At 54.8% G+C, this 6,000-nt stretch overlaps 1 protein-coding gene across 2 annotated transcripts in view; it reads left to right on the top strand.

The window, feature by feature from the left end:
- Positions 1-2,395: 2,395 nt before the first annotated feature.
- capgb (capping protein (actin filament), gelsolin-like b) overlaps positions 2,396-6,000 on the top strand; it is an 88,552-nt gene continuing 84,947 nt past the window's right edge. Inside the window, exon 1 of one of the 2 annotated variants that reach the window (XM_085975846.1) lies at positions 2,396-2,503. The gene's annotated coding sequence lies outside the window, so the exon portion shown is untranslated. Of the gene's footprint in view, positions 2,504-3,190; positions 4,041-6,000 lie in introns of those variants that run through there. The other variant, XM_085975845.1, reaches the window with a different exon arrangement.

Below are 6,000 nucleotides of genomic sequence, written 5' to 3'. Positions count from 1 at the left end.
CTCCTCCTCCTCATCAACCTCCTCCTCGTCCTCCTCCTCATCATCAACCTCCTCCTCCTCGTCCTCCTCATCATCCACCTCCTCCAACTCGTCCTCCTCCTCCACATCCTCTTCCTCCTCGTCATCCTCTTCCTCGTCCAACTCGTCCTCCTCGTCCTCCTCCTTGTCCACCACCTCCTCCTTCTCCTCCTCCGCCTTGTCCTCCTCGGCATCATCCTCCTCAACCTCGTTGTCCTCCTCCTCGTCCTCCTCCTCCTCCTCCTCCTCGTCCTCCTCCTCCTCATCCTCCTCCTCATCCTCGTCCTCCTCCTCCTCCTCCTCCTCATCCTTCTCCTCCTCCTCCTCAACCTCATCATCCTCCTCCTCATCCTCATCCTCGTCCTCGTCCTCCTCATCCTCCTCGACCTCATCCTCCTCCGCTTCGTCCTACTCCTCCTCATCCTCCTCCCCCTTGTCCTCCTCTTCCTCCACCTCGTCCTCCTCCTCCTCCTCATCCTCCTGCTCCTCCTCCTCAACCTCGTCATCCTCCTCCTCCTCCTCGTCCTCCTCCTCCTCGTTCTCCTCATCCTCCTCCCCTTCTTCCTCCTCCTCTTCATCCTAATCCTCCTCATCCTCCTCCCCCTTGTCCTCCTCCACCTCTTCCTCTTCCACCTCCTCCACCTCGTCATCCTCCTCCTCATCCTCCTCTGCCTCCTCCTCCTCCAATTCTTCCTCCTCGTCCTCCTCCTCCTTAGTCTCGTCCTCCTCCTCATCCACCTCCTACTTAGTCTTGTCCACCTCCCCCTCCTCATCCTCCACCTCGTCCTCCACCTCCTCATCCTCCTCCTCTTCATCTTACTCCTCCTCATCCTCCTCCCCCTTGTCCTCCTCCACCTCTTCCTCTTCCACCTCCTCCACCTCGTCATCCTCCTCCTCATCCTCCTCTGCCTCATCCTCCTCCAATTCTTCCTCCTCGTCCTCCTCCTTAGTCTCGTCCTCCTCCTCATCCACCTCCTACTTAGTCTTGTCCACCTCCCCCTCCTCATCCTCCACCTCGTCCTCCACCTCCTCATCCTCCTCCTCTTCATCCTACTGCTCCTCATCCTCCTCCCCCTTGTCCTCCTCCTCCTCCACCTCGTCCTCCTCCTCCTCCTCCTCCTCAACCTCGTCGTCCTCCTCCTCCTCCTCCTTCTCATCCTTCATCCTCCTCATCCTCCTCCCCCTCTTCCTCCTCCTCTTCATCCTACTCCTCCTCATCCTCCTACCCCTTGTCCTCCTCCACCTCTTCCTCCACCTCCTCCACCTCCTCATCCTCCTCCTCTTCATCCTACTCCTCCTCATCCTCCTCCCCTTGTCCTCCTCCTCCTCCACCTCGTCCTCCTCCTCCTCCTCCTCCTCAACCTCGTCGTCCTCCTCCTCCTCCTCCTTCTCGTCCTCCTCATCCTCCTCCCCCTCTTCCTCCTCCTCTTCATTCTACTCCTCCTCATCCTCCTACCCCTTGTCCTCCTCCTCCTCCACCTCTTCCTCCACCTCCTCCACCTCGTCATCCTCCTCCTCACACTCCTCCTCCTCGTCCTCCTCCTCATCCTCCTCCTTGCCCTCCTCCTCTTCATCCTCCTCCACCTCGTCCTCCTCCTCCTCATCCTCCTCCTCCACCTCATCCTCCTCTTCCTCCTCCTCATCCTCGTTCCGCTCCTCTTCCTCCTCCGCCTCGTCCTCCTCCTCCTCGTCCTCCTCCTCCACCTCATCCTCCTCTTCCTCCTCCTCGTCCTCCTCCCCCTCTTCCTCCTCCACCTCATCCTCCTCTGCCTCATCCTCCTCCACCTCGTCCTCCTCCTCCTCGTCCTCCTCCTCCACCTCATCCTCCTCATCCTCCTCCTCATCCTCCTCCTCCTCTTTAGTCTCATCCTCCTCCTCCTCTTCATCCTCCTCCTCCTCCTTGTCCTCCTCCACCTCGTCCTCCTTCTCCTCTTCCTCCTCCTCCTCCTCCTCCTCTTCCTCCTCATTCTCCTCCACCTCCTCCTGCTCTTCCTCCTTCTCCTCTTCCTCCTCCTCCACTTCCTCCTTCCTCTCGTCCTCCTCCTCCTCCTCCTCTTCCTCCTCCTCCACTTCCTCCTTCCTCTCGTCCTCCACCTCCACCGCCTCATCCTCCACCTCATCCACCTCCACCTCATCCTCTTCCTCTTCCGCTTCCTCCTGCTCTTCCTCCTCCTCAGCCTTGTCGTCCTGAGGAAATGCTGCAATCCCGCAGCCCCCATGACTGTGAGGAAGTCTTGTGAGCAGAAGCCTTTAGCCAGTAATGAGTGACCTGCACTAGAATCCACACTCCCTGTCACCAGAAAAGCCTGAAATAATTAAAGGGAGTGTTTCAGTTGCAGGAAGTAGCAAACAGGCAGTGAAACTGCAGGACCCTGTCGGGTACAGCTGATCGGGAACGGTGCCTTCGACTAACGCAGCTGCAGCCCGCTTCCCGCTGGTAGACACCAACTCTCTCTCCCTGTCGCTGGTTTGCGCTGCCGGTAAGGTAAGTGGTTAAATCAAATGTGGGAGATCGGGCGTCCAGTGAGCGTTGCACACTCACTGACGTCACAGTCTCCGTGATGGCGAGCTCACTGGCGATCGAGTTTACCGGCGGCGCTACCGGCACCACCGATATGGCATGCGGCACGGAAACCGGTATCAGCTGTCGTTACGGCAGCCAACTGCATTTCAGTGCCACCTCCTGGCACCACACAAATTTTTAAATATCTCCTTATGTGGCTCGGTGTCAAATTTTGTTTGGCAATCGCTCCTGTGCAGCGCCTTGGGATGTTTTTACTAAGTTAAAGACGTTATATAAATTCAAGTTGTTGTTGGGGGCAGGATCTGACTGAGTTCCCACTCTCTGGGCTGAGAACAGCGTTGTGGTTGAGTCTCCATCTCATTATCCAGTGGATTCCAGGCTCCCAGAGCAGCTCCAAGTATTTGGAAAATTCACCCGTCACACCGCAGATGCCTTGGAGTGTTGCTGGAGGATTGCTTTCATCAAAGCAGCTTTGTATTCCAGCCCCCCCCCCCTTTGGGATAAAGTTCGAAGGGTACGCGGGATGCTCTCAGCCGATGGTCCTTCTACATTTAGAAAAATTAACTTCACACAGCCTGTGATCTGCAGCAGATTGTCAGCTGAGGTGATTCACGGATTGAGCAGGAAACGCCCAAATTGCTCGAAAAAACCACAGGGCTGAGGCTGGGAGGTGCTGAGCGAGACAGAGAGAGTCAGAGAGCCAGAGACAGAGAGAGAGAGAGACAGAGAGAGAGAGACAGAGAGAGTCAGAGAGAGAGAGAGAGAGACACAGAGAGAGACAGAGAGACAGAGACGGAGAGAGAGAGAGAGAGAGACAGAGAGAGACAGAGAGAGAGACAGAGAGAGTCAGAGAGCCAGAGACAGAGAGAGTCAGAGAGAGAGAGTCAGAGAGCCAGAGAGAGACAGGGAGCCAGAGACAGAGAGAGACAGAGAGAGAGAGTCAGAGAGCCAGAGACAGAGAGAGAGACAGAGAGAGTCAGAGAGAGTCAGGGAGCCAGAGACAGAGAGAGTCAGAGAGAGAGAGTCAGAGAGCCAGAGAGAGACAGGGAGCCAGAGACAGAGAGAGACAGAGAGAGAGAGTCAGAGAGCCAGAGACAGAGAGAGAGAGAGAGAGAGCCAGAGAGAGACAGAGAGAGTCAGAGAGCCAGAGACAGAGAGAGAGAGAGAGAGACAGAGAGAGAGACAGAGAGTCAGAGAGCCAGCGAGAGACAGAGAGAGAGAGAGAGAGAGAGAGAGAGAGAGAGTAGAGATTGAGACAGAGACAGACAGAAAGAGACAGACAGACAGAGACAGAGTGAGACAGAGAGAGAGAGAGAAAGAGATTGAGACAGAGAGAGATTGAGACAGAGAGAGATTGAGACAGAGAAAGAGATTGAGACAGAGAGAGAGAGAGATTGAGACAGAGAACGAGAGAGAGATTGAGACAGAGAGAGAATCTGCAACGAGCGTGCAAGAACTGGCAGCTCACAGCCTCGAAGAAAGAAATACAAGTTCTAAAGTAAGTTGCAGCTCCAACGCATTCTTTAACTTCCCCGCGCCCCCCCTCCCCCCTCAGCCTGCTAACTGACCGCCTGGCTTCATCCAAGCAATCTACCATGGATCCTTTCTCACTTTATAAAGTGTGTGCGCCAGAATCTCTGGCGAGTCTGTGCTTGCACCAGTCTGTATTGCAGGGCGTATCTGTGTGGGCATGTGAGTGTCTGGACTTCAATGTCTGCCGATGACACAAAACTCGGAAATGTAGGAAACAGTGAGGAAGACAGTAACAGACTTCAGGAGGACACATGGACAGACTGGGGAGATGGGCAGACACGCGGCCAGATGAAATTTAATGCAGAGAAGTGTGAAGTGATTCATTTTTGTAGGAAGAATGAGGAGAGGCGATATAAACTAAATGGTACAATTTTAAAGTGGTTCAGGAACAGAGAGACCTGGAGGTATATGTACACAAGTCTCTGAAGGCAGCGGGAGAAGTTGAGAAGGCTGTTAAACAGGCACACGGGATCCTAGGTTTTATTAATACAGGAATAAAGTACAAAAGCAAGGATGTTATGCCAAAACCTGATAAAACATTGGGTTAGGCCCTAGCTGGAGTATTGTGTCCAATTCTGAGCACCATACTTTAGGAAGGATGTCAAGGCCTTGGAGAAGGTGCAGAGGAGATTGACCAGAATGGTACCAGGAATGAGGGACTTCAGTTACGTGGAGAGACTGGAGAAGCTGGGATTGTTCCCCTTAGAGCAGAGAAGGTTAAGGGGAGATTGACCAGAATGGTACCAGGGATGAGGGACTTCAGTTACGTGGAGAGACTGGAGAAGCTGGGATTGTTCTCCTTGGAGCAGAGAAGGTTAAGGGGAGATTGACCAGAATGGTACCAGGGATGAGGGACTTCAGTTATGTGGAGAGACTGGGGAAGCTGGGATTGTTCTCCTTAGAGCAGAGAAGGTTAAGGGGAGATTTGATAGAGGTGTTCATAATCATGAGGAGTTTTGATAGAGTAAATAAGGAGAAACTGTTTCCAATGTCAGGAGGGTCGGTAACCAGAGGACACAGATTTAAGGTATTTGGTAGGAGAGCCCGAGAGATCAGTGAGTAAGTGTATGGTGTTTGTGATCACACAGTGAAACACTTGAACACATCATTCTGCCCCAGCGTCTGACTGAGCACCGGATAATGAGAAGCATTACACAGCAAAATGAGCTCACTGCTTGCCTAATGGGGAGAGGCATTGTTTTTTAGAGATGTTGGTTGAGGGATAAATATTGGGCCCCAGGACACCAGGGAGAACGCTCCCCTGCTCTTCTTCCAATTCTGGCCAAGGGATCCTTCACATCCACCTGAGAGGGCAGACGGGCCTTGGTTTGACGTCTCATCCGAAAGACAGCATCTCCGACAGTGCAGAGCTCCCTCAGTACTGCCCCTCCGACAGTGCAGCGCTCCCTCGGTACTGCCCCTCCGACAGTGCAGTGCTTCCTCAGTACTGCCCCTCCGACAGTTCAGCGCTCCCTCGGTACTGCCCCTCCGACAGTGCAGCGCTCCCTCAGTACTGCCCCTCCGACAGTGCAGCGCTCCCTCAGTACTGCCCCTCCGACAGTGCAGCGCTCCTTCAGTACTGCCCCTCCGACAGTGCAGCGCTCCCTCGGTACTGCCCCTCCGACAGTGCAGTGCTTCCTCAGTACTGCCCCTCCGACAGTTCAGCACTCCCTCAGTACTGCCCTTGCAACAGTGCAGCACTCCCTCAGTACTGCCCCTGCAACAGTGCGGCGCTCCCTCAGTACTGCCCCTCCGACACTGCAGAGCTCCCTCAGTACTGCCCCTCCGACAGTCCAACGCTCCTTCAGTACTGCCCCTCCGACAGTGCAGCGCTCCCTCAGCACTGCCCCTCCGACAGTGCAGCGCTCCCTCAGTACTGCCCCTCCGACAGTGCAGTGCTTCCTCAGTACTGCCCCTCCGACAGT

The sequence above is a fragment of the Somniosus microcephalus genome, unplaced genomic scaffold (genome assembly GCF_052327205.1).
Source record: "Somniosus microcephalus isolate GS21.2 unplaced genomic scaffold, FLI_Smic_1.0 unresolved_chr2, whole genome shotgun sequence".
Taxonomy (NCBI): domain Eukaryota; kingdom Metazoa; phylum Chordata; class Chondrichthyes; order Squaliformes; family Somniosidae; genus Somniosus; species Somniosus microcephalus.
This window is presented reverse-complemented; position numbering and strand designations above follow the sequence as displayed.